The sequence below is a fragment of the Gracilinanus agilis genome, chromosome 1 (genome assembly GCF_016433145.1).
Source record: "Gracilinanus agilis isolate LMUSP501 chromosome 1, AgileGrace, whole genome shotgun sequence".
Classification (NCBI taxonomy): domain Eukaryota; kingdom Metazoa; phylum Chordata; class Mammalia; order Didelphimorphia; family Didelphidae; genus Gracilinanus; species Gracilinanus agilis.
The window spans coordinates 166,519,781-166,540,970 of NC_058130.1; the positions used below are offsets into that span (position 1 = coordinate 166,519,781).

Consider the following 21,190-nt stretch of genomic DNA (forward strand, 5'->3'; position numbering starts at 1 on the left):
GCATGGGTCGGGGTGGACATGATTGAGGGTGTGGACTCGAAACTACCACACCAATGCAACTACCAACAATTTGGAAATTGGTCTTGATCAAGGACACGTGACAAAACTAGTGGAAATGTGCATCGGCCATGGGTGGGGGGAATGTGGGGGGTGAAGGGGAAAGGAGGTGCATGAATCATGTAACCATGTTAAAAATGAATATTAATAAATGTTTGAAAAAAATATTAAGAACCTACTGTGTGAAAGGAATTTGCTGTCATCTGCCCTATCACAACTTATAACTTTCCTGAGCCTATATCATCTTCTGAATCCTAAGGATTATATATGTTCAACTTGGGAAAGTCTCCATGGTTTACTGAAGGCTGAGTTTCCTGAGAAATGGAAATTCATATTGATGGTGATAATGTGGGGAAAGGAAATCAACATCTGAGATCTTATATCTGTAACATATTGTGATGCTAAAAATATCTCATCATCTGAGATCATAAATGTACTACTTAACCTGGTGTGCAAACTGCCTCTCAGAAGCAAAGTTTTATCTTTATGTGGATTTGAATAGACCTAGAAGTAGGCTTGGTAGAGAGTGCTGCCTATTGTGGGAAGCATCTAAAGAGTAGCCTGAGCTGCTTCATGGTTCAGAATAGAGCTACTCTTAGCCAATTGTAGGACCTCCAACCAAGTGTAGATCTTGAACCATACAAAAATGACTCAAGTATCCAAGGTTTTCATATTGTAAAAATTGGCGGGAGAAGGGAACTGGATCTATGATTCCACTACTCTACAGAATTTTCACTGAGGAAACTCCTTGTACTAATGCACTTCTGTCACCTACTTTGCAGTTTTATTTTCTTAGTGAGTTACTACCTGAGGGTCCTGAGAAGGCAAGTGATTTATCCAGGGTCACACATCTAATATGTATCAGAGATGGGATTTAACACCCATATCTTTTTGGTCTTCTGAGGCCTACTCTTTTTATACTATAAAGTATTTAGATACCAAATAAAGTTGAGCTTTTAAGGCTGAAGTAAGCTCTTTCCTTTCTCTCTTAGGAACTTGCTAACAAAGATTGAGAGATTTCCCTCTCTTCTTAACACGTTTCTCCCTTCAAAATATTACACACAGCACATAGGAAAAAGAAACTGCTAGATCCTATTATTTCTTCCTGGGAAAGTGCTTGAATCCAGGCCACCCTATACAATGGTCTGGGATGGATGGGTTATGCAACCTTGATGGTTCCTGGGGGTTTGCAGGCATAGTCCTTTGTCACATTTGCATATTTTTGCCTGTTGTCTCCCAGAGGCTCCCCTCCCTTTGCTTTGCTGTGTCTTGGGTCCTGCCTGGGGCCTAGAAGCAAGGTACTTTCTTAAAAGAAACATTCCCCTCATTTTTTAAAAATTTATTTATCCTCTAACTCACTGTGACAAGCTGCAATGATGTATTTGGTGTGAAAGGACCTGAGGGCCAAAATGTTCTTCTGAAATGTCTTCCCATTTTCGTACTTGGGTTCAACACTATTAAGCCTTCTTTAGACCTGATAGAATAACATTTTGCTTTGAGTTGTGAGGTTTAGTCAGGAATGGGGAGTGTGTATGTGTCAAGCTCAAGAGACAATTGCTGTAACCCAGAAACCTTCCTCTTACAACCTTAGCAGAGACCAAGCTTCACTGAGGCCACCTTATATAAGTTTTTTTGGTATTTGAGAATATGGGTCAATCTTTCCATTCTTCTGTATAAATCTTTGCCTTACATTAAAGCTAATGGATGTCCTTACCAATACCTCTAGTCACTTTACACTTTCCTGCTTTCTAGCCTCTATCCTCACTCTCAATTCACTTTCTTCTCTTTGCAATTTTAATTCTAGTTAACCAGTTCACCTATATATTATCTCCCTATCCTGTTGTCCTGTTGAATGGATATCCTGGCTCATCTCCACCAACTGCTTTCTCTGCTTCCAATTGAATGCTTCTGAATACCACTGGAGGAAGTTACACAATGGAGACAACTATTTTCACTACAAATTTATGTTATCTTAATCTGTCATTTATCCTTTGATTGATTCTCACATTCTCTCTTAACAACTGTTCCAAAACTTCTTTTTTCAGATCTTCTATTGCATTAGCTTCCTTCTTCCCATTAGAGGACCTTTTTACTTCTCTGGGAAAACAGAAGCTATCAATCATGGCTTTTCCCCCTCTTCCTTATTATATACTACATATCTCCTCATCTTCCCCTACTTTATAATATAGTTTCTGATCTGATAAAGAGGCATCTTTCTTTGTGATAAGGCCAAGCCCTCTGTTTTCATCCCGGATCTCATTCCTTTCCATTTCCTCAGTGAACACACCATTTTAATTATTTCCCCTTCCTTCCCCCCCCCCCTTTCCTTCCCTCATCCCTTCCTCTTTTTTCCTTCCCCTGTAGCCTACTAAAGAGCTTGGAAATTTAGGAGTGCTTAGTAATTACTTGATAATTGATTGAATAGAGTGAGTGACAATCAGAATCGACTGACCTGCCCCCTGGGTGGTCTATGAGAATCGTCTATTGTGATTGGACATGTAAATTAGGAGGGAGGCACAGGTAGTGACGCATAAGTGACCCCTTTAAAAGGAGGGAATTGAGTGAGTGAGGGGTCTTCATTGACGAGGGCATCTGGTGATAGGTTTCTGGTTTTGTGAAGGGGACCCGAGGGAGCTTTGTTGGTTCGTGACCGAGACTGTTCCATGTGGTGAGTTTAAAGACTGAATCTTCTCGAACTTCTATTGGGAAACTTCCTTTTATAGACTCTGTGAGTGCAGTTTGCTCCATTCACCTCCGTGCCTGGGGCCCTTTAAGCCTCCACTGAAGGTTAAGATCTACCTGGATTAATTAGTGGGATAGATTCTTATTTCCTTACTTCTGCTCTCTCTTCCCTTGGTGTTTCTGGAGGCTGTAGCCTTAAGGAGGCTTCTCTTGCATCTCTAATTGTAAAAGGCCTTGTGGCTAGAAGCCTTGTTTAATTAACCTCTGCGCCCCTCTGCTGGGCCTCTAACTTCTTACCTGGTCCGGACCTCTAGTCTGGACCAGAGTTTCTCTCTCTCAATTTTCCTACCTTCAACCTTCCTAATTGTAAATAAACTTCCATAAAAGTCAATTTTGACTTGAGATAATTCTTAATTGAGGATTGATAATAGTTTAATCCTCTGGCAACCATCTTTTAATATACTGAACCCATAAAAGCCCTTTTTTCACCTTTACAATATTATAAAACCCAAACCCCCAACATATACCCAAATAAACAAGTGAAAAAAATGCCCCCTTTCCAGCTCTTTCTGAAATCATCCTATTCATCATTCCTTACAGCACACTGGTAATGGAATAGTAATAATAATGGAATCCTCACCATCATATACCACAATTTGTTCAGTCATTCTCCAATTAGTGGACATCCCTTTAGTTTCCAATTCTCTGCCACCACAAAAAGAGTAGTTATAAATATTTATGTCTAGGCAGGTCCTTTCTCTTTCTTTTTAAAAAATCTCTTTGGGATACAGATCTAGTAATGGTATTACTAGATCGATGGGTATCCATTGTTTTATAACCCTTTGGGTATAATTCCAAATTGCCCTCCAGAATATTAAGATCAGTTCACAACTCCACCAGCAACGATTAGTGTCCCAGTTTTGCCACATCCTCTCCAATAATTATCAGTTTCCCTTATTGACATATTGTCCAATCTGATAGGTGTTGTGAAATTGTACCTCATAGTTATTTTAATTTGCATTTTTTTTTGAACCCTTGTACTTCGGTGTATTGTCTCATAGGTGGAAGATTGGTAAGGGTGGGCAATGGGGGTCAAGTGACTTGCCCAGGGTCACACAGCTGGGAGGTGGCTGAGGCCGGGTTTTGAACCTAGGACCTCCTGTCTCTAGGCCTGACTCTCACTCCACTGAGCTACCCAGCTGCCCCCTAATTTGCATTTTTCTAATCGAGAGATTTAGAACATTTTCTCATAGCTTTTATTCTTCATCTGAAATATGCCTATTCATATCCTTTGACCATTTGTCAATTGGGAATACGTTCTTATACATTTGCCTTAGTTCTTTATATATTTGCGAAATGAGACCTTTGTCAGAGAAATTTGTCATAAAAATTTCCCCCCAGTTTGTTGTTTCTCTTCTAATCTTGGTTGCATTGGTTTTGTTTGTACAAACCTTTTTAATTTAATATAATCAAAATAATTCATTTTATATTTTGTAATGTTCTCTATCTCTTTTTTGGTCTTAAATTCTTCTCTTTTCCAAAGATCTGATGGATAAACTATTCTACATTTCCCTAATTTACTTATAATGTCACCCTTTATGTCTAAATCATATATCCATTTTGACCTTATCTTGGCATAGGGTGTGAAATATTGATCTTGACCCAATTTTTGCCATATTGTTTTCCAACATTTTTTGTCAAATAATGAGTTCTTATCCCCCAAGTTGGGATCTTTGGATTTATCGAATACTAATTGCTGAAGTCATTAACCCCAAAGCTATTGCATTGATCTACCCTTCTATTTCTTAGTCAGTACCAGATTGTTTTGATGATTACTGCTTTATAGTACAGTTTAAGATCTGGTATTGCTATGACATCATCCTTCTCATTTTTTCATTAGTTCCTTTGATGATATTCTTGATCTTTTGAAAAATATGGAATACTTCATGAATTTGCATGTCATCCTTGCACAGGGGCGATGCTAATGTTCTTTGTATTGTTCCAGTTTTAGCACAGAAAATGTCTTCTCCAAGCATGTGAAGACTTTCCCAGCAAAATGAGTGGATGAGAACAATTTGTTCCAATGGCCACGAAAGCAGCTAAAGCAGGCCCTATGGAGTGCTTAGTGCTTAGCCAGACAACTAAGAGGCCAAGGTCATTCACTGCATCCTGGGCCACTGCTAGGCCTTTTCTTCCTATTTATTCTCTGCTTGGTGAACTTATAGCTTTCAGGAATTCAAGTTTAATATCTATGCAGATGAATCCCCAAACTACATTATCTAACCCAAATCTATATCTTATATTCCAGGTATATGCTGTCTTTGTTGTTATTACTTAGTCGATTCTATCGTGTCTCACCCTTTGTGGCCCCACTTGGGTCTTTCTTGGCAAAGGTACAGGAGTGGTTTGCCAATGAAGAAACTAAGGCAAACAAGAGTAAGTGACTTGCCCAGGGTCACATAACATAAGTGTCTGAGGTCAGATTTGAATTCAAGAGTTCCTGATTCCAGTCCCAGTACTAACAGCTATATCACCTGGCTGTCCATAGGCTATCTACCTGTTGTATATCTCAACCTGGATGTAGCTTCTATCTCTCAAACTCAAGATATCCAAAATAAACTCATTATAACTCCTTGAAGGCCCTAAAATCTGCCTTTCTTCCCAACTTTTACATTTCTGATCAAGATAATAATAGGTAGAACCTCCGAATTAATTATCCATGACTCCTCTTTTTCCTTTTTCCACTCCTCCTATATCTGTCAATTGCAAAGTCTAGTCAAGTCTGCCCACACAATATTTTTCCCTTGAATCTTCATTACAGTCATGCAATCATCACACCACTACAGTTTGCTCATCACAGTTCAGTTAATATTGTTAGGCTCTGAGGACACAAAGGTAAAAATGAAAAATAGTTCTTGCCCGCCCTCAAGAAAACTACCTTTTATTGAGAGGTTGGAGGGATAGAGAGGTACATACACTCACACACACACACGCGCACACATATTTGTTGTTCATTCATTGAGTTCATTCATTCATGTCTGACTCTTCTTGACTCTATGGACTCTTAATATGCTAGGTCCTTCTGTCCTCTACTATTTCCTGAATTCTATCCAAGTTCCTGTTTGTTGCTTCCATGACTATCTTATCAATTTTATCCTTTACTATCCCTTTTTCTTTTAGTTGAATTGCAAACTATAGGCCAAAACGATTGGCTTCCATTCATTGCAAAATTCTAAAATGGATTATCAAAGAACCGGTTCAAGAACATTCAGAAAAGGAAATAATAATCATAAAGAGCATCAAGAACTAGTCATGCCAGACTAACGTAGCTTTTTCTTTTTTAATCATTATCTTCTGTCTTATAATTGATACTAATTATTGTTTCTAAGGCAGAAGAGTTGTAAGGTTTAGGAAACGGGTTCAGTGATTTGCCGCATTGGTGTCTGAGGTCTAATTTGAACCCAAGACTCTCCCATTTCTAGACCTGGCTCTCTATCTTTTTTAAAAAACAGGATTGACTGAGAGATCAGGAGAAAGATATTGATGATAATTTATCTCTCAGACATTTTCAATCATATCCCAATTCTTCTTGACCTCATTTAGAGCTTTCTTGGCAAAGATACTAGAATGGTTTGCCATTTCCTTCTCCAGCACATTTTGCAGATGAGGAAATGGAGGCAAACAGGATTAAGTAACTTGCCTGGAGTCACACAGCTACTTAGTGTCTGAGGCTTTAAGCCTCATTTTTGAAACATTTGAACTCGGGAAGATAGATGAGCCTTACTGACTCCAGTCCTGGCACACTCTCTATTGCAGCACCTAGCTGTCCCAATAGTTTACCTAGATTTTAGCAAAGTATTTGATAAAATATCCCATTCTGCTCTGTTTTTTTAACTCTTACCTTCTGTCTTAGTATCATTTCTAGGACAGTAGAGTGCCAAGGGCTATACTATTGGCATACAGGTAGGAAGTGTCTTGAGGCAAGATTTGAATCCAGGTCTTCCTAACTCCAGGCTTGGCACGCCACCCATTAAGCTACCTAGTTGCCCCCATCTCATACTGCTCTTATGTAAAAGATGTAGAAATGTAGGCAGGAGATATGAGAGCAACAGTCAGGAGGTTAATTCAGCTGACCTATAGCATGCATGAAGGAATAGGGGGGTAAAGACTAATAAATCCAGAAAGGTAGACAGAGATGGTAGTCAGATTGTGAAAGTCTTTAAATAACAAATTTGTTTTTTATCCTAGAAGTAATAGGGAGTCATACCTGTATTTTAGGAATATTAATATGGCAACTCTGTGCGGGCTGGATTTAAGGGAGAGATTAAATGGATGTAGGAAGCTCAATTAGGAATCTATATTGCAGTAGTCCAATTGAGAACTGATAGAAGCTTGGAATTATGTCTGTGTAAGTGGAAAAAAGGAAATGGATGGAAGAGATATTATAGGAGCAAAATTAAAAAGATATGGCTACAGATTCAATGGACATGAGGGAAGAAGAGTAGAGATGGGCTCTTAAGGTAGAACATTCAATAAACACATTGAAAGTTATATAATAAAATATTTAAATCAAAATTGACATAGGAGAACTATCACAAGGCTATGTGATTAAATACCAAATGAAGAATATAGACAGTAATTACAAAAGGAATCCATAGAAAAGAGGTATCCCTTCAGTCTGGTGTAGTCAGAAAAAGATTTGTGGAAGAATTCCCAGGAGATTTTAAATTGGAAAGATGTATGGTGCCAAGAAGCTCTGAGAACTTATTTCTAGGACCCAGAAACTTGATATTGGCAGGAGGGGAGGATTTATTTCCTCTTTTGTTTTTGTACTAATAAACCAGACATGGCAGGCACTTGATCTAGAAATATCCTGCCTCAAGTACTGTTTGTTTCTGAGAAGTTATTTAACCTCCCTGTGCCTCAGTCTCCTCATCTATAAAATTAGAGTGTTGGACTCCATTGTCCTTGAGGTTCTTTCTAGCTCTAAATCTATTATTCCATACTAGTTGCTGCATGTCTTTCAATTAAATGGCACTAAGGTCTTCCATGACACGCTAGAGCAGTGGTGACAAATTTAAATAGAAATGGAGATCACACATTGGTACATAAGGATCTCAAAAGGCTGCATTTTGACTTAGAAAACTACATCATAACATTATTGTGTTCTACTGTATTTTTATTTATTTCGTTAAATATTTACCAATTACATTTTAATCTGCTTGTGCACCACAAGAATTTTGCAGGGGTAAGATATAAGTTGACAACTCTGCTTTAGAGGGAATCAGTAGGTTTCATTTTTTTTTAAACCCTTGTACTTCGGTGTATTGTCTTATAGATGGAAGATTGGTAAGGGTGGGCAATGGGGTTCAAGTGACTTGCCCAGGGTCACACAGCTGGGAAGTGGCTGAGGCTGGGTTTGAACCTAGGACCTCCTGTCTCTAGGCCTGACTCTCACTGCACTGAGCTACCCAGCTGCCCCCATAGGTTTCATTTTTTAAAAACTTCTTCTACTCACCTTGGATTTACTAACAATGTGTTCAAACTAAGAAGGTCCTGAAACATAGCTGGAAGTTTCATGTTTGAGTTTTTGAGTGAGTGAAAATTATAAGGATGAGTTTAGACAAGCATTCTATGTAGAATCTTGAGACTTCTTATTTCCTATTCCTGGTCACATTCCAGGATATCGAGCAGATGTGTCTGTTCAGTCCGCCCCCAGAGAGCATTCAGAAATAGTCCTTTGAACATAGGCAGAGATGACGGGCAAGAAGAATGTTTTAGATGAAAGCTAGTGTCCTGGAGGCTGTTGTAATGAAGAATAGGCTGATGACTAAGAAGCACCAGGGTGGATGTTCTATGTGCTAAGACCTAGTTTCTGAAAACTACTTGGTCAGGACCTGACCTTTGAGCTAAGAAGGTTATTGATGTTGGAGTGGGGTCAAGAAGGCTATGGAAGCCAGATGGAAAGCAGCTAAAGCTGTTCCTTTTATTCTTGGGTCTCATTCATTCATTTAGTGGGCATTTGTTATATCCACTATATGCTGAGAACTGTGTTAAGAATTAGAAAATATGGTACAACAAAATGAATCACTGGACTTGAACTTGGAGTCAGAACCTTGACTTCAAATCTCATCTCTGCCTATGAGACCTTGGCAAGTCAATTTCTCTAGGTCTCAGTTCTGTCATCATAAAATAAGTAGTTTGGACTAAATGATCCCTAAAGTCCCTTCTTCCTCTAAATCTATGATCCCATGAAATAGTCCCTGCTTTTAGGGAGCTTACATTTTCCTGGGTGAAATAGATTTCAGTACTATCTGGCAGCAGTGACTTCTGCATGGATTCCCAGAACCTGGGAACTTACCTGAAGGATGCTGCCTTCAGAAGAAGAATCCCACCACTCAAAAAAAAAAGTAAGAATCATCAAAATCCCTACCAATGGAGGAAGTTCCAGGGCTTGGTGGATACTAGCACCCAGCTGAATTTATACAAATTTAATGGAAGTGATTGTACTCTAATATCACCAAGGCAAGCAACTTGTTGGGGCAACTGCCTTTTGATTCCACATTTCAAAACCTAAGGGGTGAGTAGACTGACCATTCTTAGAAGGATATCTGTGATTATGATAAAGATGCATTTAACTATTTTATTGCCCTTTATTGTAATATAGTGAATAGACTATCCACTATAGTCTCTATAATCAGTGAGCTGGACTTTTTTTTTTTTTTTTTGGGGGGGCAAGTTACTTATTTTTGTTGGATCTCAGTTTCCTTATGTAAAACAAGGAAATTGGAGTTAATAACTTTTAAGGACTTTTCCAACCCTAAATCTATGGTCCTACAATAGTCCCATGTATTAACTTTTAAGGACTCTTCCAACCCTAAATCTATGGTCCTACAATAGTCCCATGTATCATGTCTTAATTGCTTTCTAAGGTAGAAATGAATTGATTGGAGGCAATTGGTTTGGAAAGAGTTAAAACCCTTTTTTTCCCTTTCCTCCTCCTCCCTTTACTAAAAGTAAAATGTTCATCCTAAGAGAGAGAATAAAACCAATGAGCTTGTCTTCAATTCTTGGCAAGATTCTTAAAGATTTAGAAGTGGTGATTACATAGAGCCAATACTTCCTAACAATTGGAGCAATCTTAAGATTGAATGGAATAGTTGTGCTAATGTACTGCTGGTGGAGTTGTGAATATGGGCCCAGCTGGGGGAAGTTGCCCAGAACAGAGTTCGTTGGCGTGAGATGGTTGCGGCCCTATGCTCCTCAGGGAGCCAACAGGAATAACACTAACACACACACACTCGGGAGAACTATGCCCAAAGGGCAATATAACAGTTAATATTCTTTGACCCAGCAATCCCACTACTAGGTCTGTATTCCAAAGGGATAAAAGAAAAGGGAAAAGGATCCATTTGTATAAAAATTTAGCAGTTCTTTTTGTGGTGGCAAAGAATTGGAAACTGAGAGAATGTCCATCAGTTTGTGAACTGAAGTTCACAAATACAAGTTGTGGTACATGATTGTGATGGGTTACTATTGTGCTGTAAGAAATTATAAACAGAATGGTTTCTGAAAAACCTGGGAAGACATATGAATTGATGCAAAGTTAAGTGAGCAGAACCTGGGTAACTGTACACAATAGTGGCAATATTATAATGATGCAATTGTGAAAGACTTAGTTACTCTGACCAAAGTAGCAATCAAGACAGTTCCAAAATATTCATAATGATAAATGTTACCCATCTTCAGAGACAGACCTTATAAACTTTGAGTACAATATGAAGCATGCTTTTTTCGCTTTCTTAATTTTTCTTGCTTCATTCATTTTTTGCTTTTTTTCTCCAATGTGGCTAACATGTAAATATGTTTTACATGATTTCACATGTGTAATTGTTATCATATTGCTTTCCTTCACAATAGGTGGTGGAGGGATGGAGAAGAGGAAGAAAATTTGGAACTAAAAATTTTAAATGAATATTAAAAAGAAAAAAGGAAAGATAAAGTTAAACATAATTTTTAAAAAAAGATTGAATCAGCTATCTCTGAAAGTAGAATTTCCTTTCACTTAGAAATTCTCAAGCAAAAGCTGGGTGACAAATGATATGTCAGGTTTGTTCTTGGTCAGTTACTGGTTAGACTAGATTCCCTCAGTGTTTACTTCAAACTGGACTCTGATTTTGTGTTACTCTGCATTATTCATTAGTATTATATTTACTTATGGGTATCATTTTTTAAGAAGGGCACTAAAAGTTTAAGCCTTTATAGACTGTATGGAAACAATTTCATGGAAGGAAGGGTCAAAGGTTTAATGTTGTAATGGTTAGTCTGGGGATAGAAAAACTTAGTGGTACATAATAGATATTTCCAAATATTTGAAGAGGTATTATTTAAAAGAGGAAGCATATTTTTTTTATTTTGAAAGACTGAATCACAACCAGTTGGTAGAATTTGCTACAGGCAAATTTTTGCTAAATGTAAGGAAAAACATAAAAACAACTGCTTGAGTACTTCTAGTTTCAAAAATTGAAAAGTGAAATGGGCTTTCTTGAAAAGTAGTGAACTCCCCGTTATTAGAAGTACTCAAGCAGAGTATGATCTGAAGATTATGGATATAACAAGTATATTATAGAGAAGATTCCTTCATTGGATAAAAAGTTAGACTAGAAGACCTAACTCTTTTAGCTAAAAAAACCCACAGTGCATAGTACTTTGTAGATTAGGTTAGATTCGATTTAATAAAATGTTAAACATTTACTTACTATGTACCAGAAATTGTGCTAAGTCCTGGGAATATATACAAAAATAAAAGGAAAGATAGTCTCTGCCTTTAAGGAGCTTAGTTCTAATGGGAGAAGACAACACATAAAGGGAGATTAAGGGGACAGTTGCCCACACAAGTGGCTCAGTGTAAAAGACCAGAGCATCAGGAGCAAAGATAGAAGGTGGTTAGCTTGGATATTTCCTCAAGTGGATATTCTATGTAGAACCAGTTGGAGGAAGGTGCCACAAAGATGGAGGCATCTCCAGTGTAAGATGGTGACTTGGGGTGAGTTGTCAGAATAGTAAGTTGATTTATTTGGAGAAATTTGAAAAATCCTACAGATTATAGAAATATTATCTAAGTACTGTTCTCATTCTCTCATCGCATTCTAGTTTATTATTGTTTTTTCCATAATAGAGTGTTAGCTCTTTGAGAGTAGAGTGTGTATGTTATTTATTTTTGTACTGCCATCAATGCCTAGTATAATACATTGCACATAGTAAGTGCTTTGTTGTATGGATGAATGAAAAATGAATGTATAATGGAATTCTGGGCTTTCTTATATACATACTAATAGGTCGGGTCCCCAGAACTAGGAGGGCTACATTTCCTATTCTGGATATTAGGGATACCCTTGAAAGGTTGATGGTATCTTTCTAATGCTATCAACTCAAGCTTCCATTTTAGTATGTTCTTCCCAATATCAACTACCAGTAATTATCACATCAGTATCACCTAACTAATTAACATCAATTAGTTTTTCCTAAGAGATTTTTACTGGAAAAAAAATACAGCAAGGATCAACATAGACCACTCCTCCACCCAATAATCTCTACCATTCACTATCCTCTGTACCAGAGCATATTCTCTCCTCTATTACTCTATTTCTAGTGTAGAATTGGCTCACACTTGAAGTTTGTGTTATGAACATTCATCCTGTTAGTCAGTCAATTAAGGTATTGCACAACTTCTGGACAGGTTGCTCCCCTTCCCCTTTGAAAGGTATAATGTCTCGACAGCCTGATTGATTCACTGCTTGACTGGATTCTGTTGATAGTTCTTCAGAGATATGCTCCTCCAATCTTTCCAAAACAAATAAATTCTGTGATAAAAGCTAAAAAGATAAACCGAGTTTCAATTTAACTAAAATATAATTTGAAAATTGAAAAATAATTTTGTTATTTTTAGAAGCTTTTAAGGTTCTTTGTAAAATAGATCATGGTTTCATATATAATCCTTTTTATTGTTTATCTATTGAAAGGTTCATATTTATAAAGTTGAGAATTAAAAAAAATCTTTGGAACTCTATCTTTTCTCTTTGAATACTTATTACCCTGCAGCTAGTAGCAAAATTATATAGAAAGGCTCTGTATGACTCTGGGGAAGCAGGAAGAGGAGGAGGTTTGGCCATAGCCAATCATGTTAGGATTTAGTAATGCCTTTGTAAGCAATAAACCTGGTTCTGTCAGTGGGGAACAAATCAGGTTTCTTTAGGTCTATGGAAAGAGAAAAGCCAATATTTGGACTAAGAAAACACCTCAGGAATGCAACTAGTAGGAGAGGGAATTCCCTCAGAGTTTCTCTTTATTCTTTGAAGTAGCCCCTGAAAAATCAAGGAATTGAAGTAGAGGACTCTTACTGTCCCTTCAGGCCCTCAGTTTGTGAATCTAATTAGACTCACCAAAGGAGTGCAATTTGAATTAATGCTATTTCAGTTTAGGAGGTTTTTCTTGAAACAATTGATCAATTTTCACCACTCTTTGTTACTTTATAAAACATTTTTATTGACATTTTGCATTTATATCATGCTTATTTTAATTTCTGCATTTGGTGGCAAGTACTTTTCTAAATGTGTGATAATGGTAAATTAAGACCTAGGAAATGATAAAGAAGAAAAAGTGCACATAAATATCTATATGAAATTTACCAAAGGATATTTTACAAAGTGGAAATACTGAGGCTTCCAAAGGGCTGCTGGGGAAGGTCAAGGAAAGTGTGCAAGAGTTAGGACTTTGACTTTGACGAATGGGTAGTTTAGAATAAACTAGTAGGAGCAGAGAGATTGCTCTATGTAGAGAAAACAGAACATAAGCAAATGTATGACAGGTGAACTGGAACAGAGATAAAATTAGCTAGGTAGTTTCTGGAATGTGAGAGCTAAAAGTCTGTGAGAGAAAAGTAAGGAAGAGAGCTTGCAAGAATTTGTAGGATTTCAGATGTAAGAAATAAAGAAGAATGAGAAGTCAAACAAAAAATCCTTGAGCTGGAGCTGAAGCTGATACCTCATCTCTAAATGTAATATAGTCGGGAGTTGAAAAACTGATGAGTCCTAAATGTTAAATTTCTGCACTGAAGGTAATTTCACAAAATTCTCTGGACTCTCTGCCTACCTCAATACAGCTATCCCCAAAACATGATTATTTGTCTTCTCTCTGAGAATTATCAAAGGAAACAATCTTAGCCATCATTATTTCGAGTCTTTTTGTTTGCCCATCTTCAAAAAACATCCCCGGTTTTGGGGTAGTCCAACCTAATACTTCCCCATTATTGTTTAAAGAGTAACTGGACATTGTTTGGGCAGACTGATTTTGAATATCTGAATTATTTTGGTTGTGTGGAAGGGGCCAATTTCTTTGCACTGGGGGAAGACTGTTTTGAAGTAAAAAGGGGACTCCTAAGGTGGGAGCATGACGAGGTCAACTTTCAAAGTGCTATCTATGCCAGTTTCCTGAAGCCACTGCCAGCTCTGTAGTGGTACCTGACCAAGTAGCAGGATTATTGGGAACAGTATGAGTGGGAAAGAAGAGAGGAATAATTCCTTGTTGAATCCACTTTTCTAGCCCCCTCCTAGCTATTTCTTCTAATTTTAGGAGAACTGAAAATAAGCACCACCTGGATTTTGGCCCGGGAGAGTTTGTCTTGGCTTGTTTTTTACATCTTCAATTATTGCTTGGATTTTCCACCATGTTTGTTAGTTGTCTTTATGTCATCTGATAATTTTACAAAGTTCATTTTGGATTCCATCTTTAAGGAATTTGTTCCCTTTTCCTGTTCTAATTTAGCCCCCTCATCTCACCTAGGACTCTAAGAATATGTGGAACCAAGAGGTCAGGTTATCTTAATTTATAGAGGAAGCTTTTGTAGCTATAGGCAACTTGTTACAAGATTACTTCTTTTTTTAAAAAGTGATTTATTTTAAACATTCTTTTTTTAAAATCCTTACCTTCTGTCTTGGAATCAATATTGTGTATTGGTTCCAAGGCAGAAGAGTGGTAAGGGTAGGCAATGGGGGTTAAGTGACTTTCCCAGGGTCACACAGCTGGGAAATGTCTAAGGTCAGATTTGAACCTAGGACCTCTCATTTCTAGGCCTGGCTCTCAGTCCGCTGAGTTACCCAGCTGCCCCCCCCATTCTTTTCTTTTTAAATGTTGAGTTCCAAATTCTCTTCCTTCCATACCTCCCATTCAGTAAGAAGACAAACAAAATGATATTTATTAACCATTTGGAATTTTGCAAAACAGATTTCCACATTAGCTATATTACATGTACACACAAAAGAAAGCAAGAACATCATCCTTCAGTTTGTATTCAGAATTCCTCATTTCTCTCTCTGGAGGTGTATAGCATTTTTTCATCATGACTACTTTGGAATAGTCTTAGGTCATTATAGTGATGAGTTATCAGCTCTTTTCTAGTTGATCATCATCATGGCACTGATGTTACTGTATACAATGCTCTTATGTTTCTTCCAGTTTCACTTTGAATCAGTTCATATAGGTCTTGACACGTTTTTTTTCTGAACCCATCCTGCTCATCATTTCTTATAGTTCAAATAGTATTCCATCACATACTACCTAATAACAATCATATACCATTGTTCAGCCATTCCCCAAATGATGGATATGCCCTCAATTTCCAAATCTTTGACATAAAAAAAGAGCTGGGTACAAATATATTTTTACCTATAGATTTTTCCTATTTTCCTTTTATCTCTTTGGGGTACAGACCTAGTAGTGGTATTGCTGGATCAAGGGCATACACAGTTTTATAGCCCTATGGACATAGTTCCAAATTGTTCTCCAGAATAATTGATCAATTCTACCTACAAATTATTAATGTACCTGTTTTCTCTCATTCCCTCCAGCATTTATCATTTCTGATGGCTTCTCAGAGATATTTTAATTACACTTCTCTAATCAGTAGTTATTTAGAGCATTTTTTCAGCTTTGATTTTTTTTTTCTGAAAACTGCCTGTTCATTTGTGGTGATGATTCTCACCATCACTATTGTGCTAAAAGAAATAATGAACTGGAGGAATTCCATGTGAATTGGAATGACCTCCAGGAATTGATGCAGAGTGAAAGTAGCAGAACCAGAACATTGTACACAGAGACTGATACACTGTGGTAAAATCATATGTAATGGTCTTCTCTACTAGCAGCAATGCAATGATACGGGACAATTCTGAGGGACTTAAGAGAAAAAACACGACCCACATCCAGAGAAAAAACTGTGGGAGTAGAAACACAGGAGAAAAAAACATTTCCTTGATCACATGGTTCGATGGGGATATAATTGGGGATGTAGACTCTAAATGATCACTCTATTGCAAATATTAATAACATGGAAATAGGTCTTGATCAATGATACATGTAAAACCCAGTGGAATTGCTCATTGACTTCGGGAAGGGGGGAAGGAGGAGAGGAGGGAAAGAATACAAATCATGTAACCATGGGAAAATACTCAAAATTAATTAAATAAATGTAATTTTAAAAAAACTACTTGTTCATATCCTTTGACCATTTATCAATTGAGGAATTACCTTTATTTTTATACATTTGATTCAGTTTTCTATATATTTTTCAAAGAGGCCTTCCACAGATAAATTTATGGTGAAAATTTTTGACATTACTTCATTGTCTATGGTACCTTTTAGAAAAAATGTCATTTTCTGATTATCTCTTTTAATTAGGTCCTCTTTTGTTTTTCTTTGTCTAAGATCATGATTCATTGCTACTTTTTTTTTACTTCAACTCAAGCATTCTGCTCTAGTCTTTTATTTTAACTCTATGTGTATTTTTCTGTTTTAAGTGTGTGTTTTGTAAACAACATATTGTTGGATTTGAGTTTCTAATCCATTCTGCTTTCCACTTCCATTTTATGGGTGAGCTCATCCCATTCACATTCTCAGTTATGACCACTAACTGTTTTCTTCTGTTTATCCTTCTATCTCTTTTTTATCTATTCCTCCTCAATAATATGTTGTGCTTCTGAACACTGCTTCTCTTCATCTGTCTTCATTTTTATCATTCCTTCCTCACCATATCTCTTACCCTCTTCTCTTTCTGTTTCCCTATTGAGTAAAGTAGATTTGTCTACCAACTGAATGTATATATTCTTTCCTCTTTGAATCCATTCTGAGAATAAGGTTCAAGTATTGCCTGGCACTCCCCCTGCCATTTTCTCCTCTACTATCAAAACTCTTCCTTGAAATCCTCTTTTATGTGAGAAAAATTTCCCCATTCTACCTCACCCATCTCCCAATGCATCCCTCTTACTCATAACTTCATTTTTTTCAGATCTCATCCCAATATAATTAACTCATACTCATGCCCTCTGTCAATATGTAGATTCCTTCTAATTGCCTTAATAATGATAAAGCTTTTAGGAATTACAATATCATCTTCCCATATAAGAATGTAAACAGTTCTACTTTATTGAAAACTTTATGTTTCCCTTTTTATACTTCTTTTGAGTCTTGTATTTATCAAATTTTCTATTAAGCTCTGTTCTGCTGATCAGGAATTCTTGAAAATTCTCTATTTCATCAAATACCCATTTTTCCCTCTTAAGAATTATACTCAGTTTTGCCAGTTAGGTTATCTTGTTGTGATCTTTAGCTCCTTTGCCCTCTATAATATATTTCAAGCCATCTGCTTCTTTAACAATAGAACTGCAAAGTCTTGTGTAATTTCTGACTATGGCTCCACAATATTTTCATTATTTCTTTATGACCACTTGCAATATTTTCTCCTTGACCTTGGAGCTTTGGAATTTGCCTATAATATTCGAGGACCAACAAATTTGGGGATTTCTTTCAGGGGGTGATTAGTGGGTTTTTTCAATTTCTGTTATTTTACCCTTTGAATCTAAGATATTGGAGTAGTTTTCCATAATATTTTCTGGAGATATGATGTCTAGGCTCTTTTTTTGATCATGACTTTCAGGTAGTTTAATAATTCTTAAGTTTTCTCTCCTTGATCTCTTTTCCAGGTCAGTTGTTTATCCAATGAGATATTTCACATTTTCTTCTATTTTTTTCTTTTGACTATGTTATTGTTTCTTGAAAACTCATGGAGTCATTAGCTTCCACTTGCTCAATTCTATTTTTAAGTAGTTATTTTAATTTTTTTTTATTTTAAACCCTTAACTTCTGTGTATTGTCTTATAGGTGGAAGAGTGGTAAGGGTAGGCAATGGGGGTCAAGTGACTTGCCCAGGGTCACACAGCTGGGAAGTGTCTGAGGCCGGATTTGAACCTAGGACCTCCCGCCTCTAGGCCTGGCTCTCACTCCACTGAGCTACCCAGCTGCCCCCATTAAGTAGTTATTTTATTCAGTGAACTTTTGTACCTTTTTTCCCATTTGACCAATTCTACTTTTTAAGGATTTCTTCTGTGAATTTTTGTACCTCTTTTACCATTAAGCCAGTTGTTTTTGAAGGTTATATTTTCTAAAATATTTTTTGGGCCTCTTCCCAAGTTGTTAATTTTTTTTTCATAATTTTCTTTCATCACTCTCATTTCTTTTCTCAATTTTTCCTCTAGTAGTCATCTCTTTTTTTTAAACTCTTCTAGGAATTACCGTTAGGCTTGAATCCAGTTAGCATTTTTCTTTGAGGCTTTGTTTGTAGCTCTTTCCACATTGCAGTCTTCTTCTGAGATTGTGTCCTGGTCGTTCCTGCTATTGTAGTAGCTTTTTATGGCTAAGCCTTTTTTCCCCCTTGTTTACTCATTTACCTAGTCCATTTCTTGACTTTGAACCTTATGTTAAAATTGGGCCTACTCATCTAGGGGTGAGGAGGTACCATCCTAAACCTTGGGCTTTTTTGTATTGCTGATTTCAGAGGTAGTTCTGGGAGTCTTCAAATTTTCCTTGTTTCTAAGCTGGCATGACCTGAAGAGAAGTGTGGTCACTGCACCCTGATCTATGTGGTCTTTACTCAAGGAAAACCCCTGATTTCCTCTTGCCAGAAGTCCTATTGCTCTTTACCCTGGAACTGTCCCTTGTTTCCTTGTGATTGACCACTGGTGCTCCTCTCTACCTTGGTCCTACTACTAAGAACTGTGTTTAGGTAATAAAGTTGCCAATTAGTGTGAGCTGTACCCAATGCCAGTAAAAGATCCCTTGTAGTTTCTTTCTGCCCAATTGGCAAATTCCTTTATTGTCTCTTGGCTGAGAGCTCCAGAAATTGCTGCTACTGCTATTGTGACTGTCTCAGCTACCTCCAAGATTTGCCACCGGTGTTGCTGCTTACTTATGCTCTGCGTTGACCCTAACCCTGCTGTCACAGACCATTCCTGTTGATTTCCTAAATTGGCTTACACTGGGAAAATGTCTCAGTTTGAGCTTTTGTTGACCACTGCTCTAAAATTTGATTTAAGGAGTTATTTTAAAACTTTTTGGAGGGGGATGCTGAGAGAGCCAGTTGGGTTGTTCTCTGTAGTCCACTATCTTGGCTCCCCTCTTTATCAAATTATTTTCGTTAAGATAATATTAAAGTAATTTCAGGAAGGAATTATATGTATCTTAGATTCACATCTGGTTATAGAACTTTATCCTGACTCAGCTATCCAGAAATGTTCTTTAGCATTTCACTTTTTAGAAACAATTTTTAAAAGTACTGATGATGTGACGGGATGGAAGTCAGAAACCTAACATTAATGAGGTATTTGAATAGAGCCAGGGTTTTTAAAGTGACAGCACTGTCCAGACTGCTTGGTATACGGATGACTGTGTTTCTCTGCTACCATTGGGCATTGGATTTAGGAAAAATGTCTTTAATGATAGAAGTCATACCAGGCTAGTAGAAAGTGCTGGCTAGGAATGGAGGAACTGGAGCATTTTGGATATAACACTTAAGAAGGCAGAGCAGTTACATTTAAGTATAATTGGAAAAAGTCTAATTTGTGTGTTTTAGTGATTGGGAAGTGAAATGCAAACTTCTTCCATGAAGTATTCATATGGAGGTGGTTGGATCTCACCTGAATAGAAATCTTGTTAACTACAAATTGAGTGGTCCAATAAACAACAGCTATGGAGGCAGCGGGTGAAGGTCAAAGGAACTGGGTTCACATTCTTGCTCTGCTACTTATACCATATTTGGGCAAGTCTCTCTTAGCCTTAGGCTCCTCATCTATAAAATAGGATTGGACTCTATCATCTCTTAAGCTCTAAGGGAGCTGACTCTCTTGCATTATTCATTAAGCATTTTAAGGTATCTGCTGTGTGCTAAGGTCCTGTGCTTAGCCCTGGGAACACAAAAATAAAAATAAAAGTCACCTTCAATGGGCTTACATTCTCCTGGAAGTGGAAAACATGTACACAGATAAGTGAACACCAAATAGTTACAGAATAAATACAAAGTTGTTTTGGAAAGGGAAGGACACTTATGGGGATAGGGAGGAGATAGGAAAAGTCCTGGGTAGGAAGAGAGTGCCACTTGAAGTGAGGTTTGGAAGAAAATGAAATGAAAAGCTGTAGAAAGGGTATATTCCAGCCACGTACCTTTTAAGGCATACAAGTGAGAGATAGAATGTCATATATGAATAGCAAGTAGGACAGTTTGCCCAGATTTTAGACTGCGTAAGGGGGAGTAATATGAAATCATTCTGGAAATATAGGTTAGAAACATATTGTGAAATGCTTTAAATATCAGAGGAGTTAATATTTTGTCCTAGAGGCAGAGGGAGCTACTAAAATTGCATCAGCAGGGGAGTGATATGGTTAGATCTGATTGTTCTGAATATCAGTTTGATAGCTGGGAAGGCTAGATTGGAGAGGGGAAAAATTGAAGACAAAGAGAACAATTAGGATGTTATTTAAATAGTTCAGGTGAGAGGAAAGAAACAATGAGGATGATAACCTTGTGAGTTGAGAGAAGGGATGGGTAGAGGACTTGGCAACTAAATGACTATGTAGATTGAGGGAAAGTAAAGAGTGGAGGAATGGCTCTGAGGTTCTAAACCTGGATAACCAGAAGAAAGGTAATGTTTTCAACATAAACAGGGAAATTAAGAAAAAGAATTAATTATGTTGGAAAAATAATGAATTCTTTTTTGCATATGTTGTGTTTAAGCTGCCTATAGGCAGTTAGTGATTCAGGCCTGGAGTTCAGGAGATATTAGGACCAAATATATAGATATGGGATAGTTACATATAGCACGAATACTGGGTCTGGATCTTCCTGAGTTCAAATGTGGCCTCTTACACTTACTAGCTTTGTGACCCTGGGCAAGGTGCTTAATTGGGATTAAGTCTCAGTTCTCATATATAAAATGAGTTGGAGAAGGACTTGGCAAACCACTCCAGTATCTTTGCCAAAAAAACAAAAACAAATGGGGATCACAAAGAGTCATATAAAAAATAAGTGAAAAACAACGAAAATACAGTTATGACAGGGGATCAGGGC

General features: G+C 37.2%; 1 protein-coding gene and 1 pseudogene across 1 annotated transcript in view; one reads left to right on the forward strand and one right to left on the reverse strand.

Moving 5' to 3' along the window:
• UNC13B (unc-13 homolog B) overlaps window positions 1-21,190 on the forward strand; it is a 269,311-nt gene that overhangs the window by 165,827 nt on the left and 82,294 nt on the right. The gene's annotated exons all lie outside the window — the stretch shown is intronic.
• LOC123232691 lies at window positions 4,668-4,765 on the reverse strand (annotated as a pseudogene).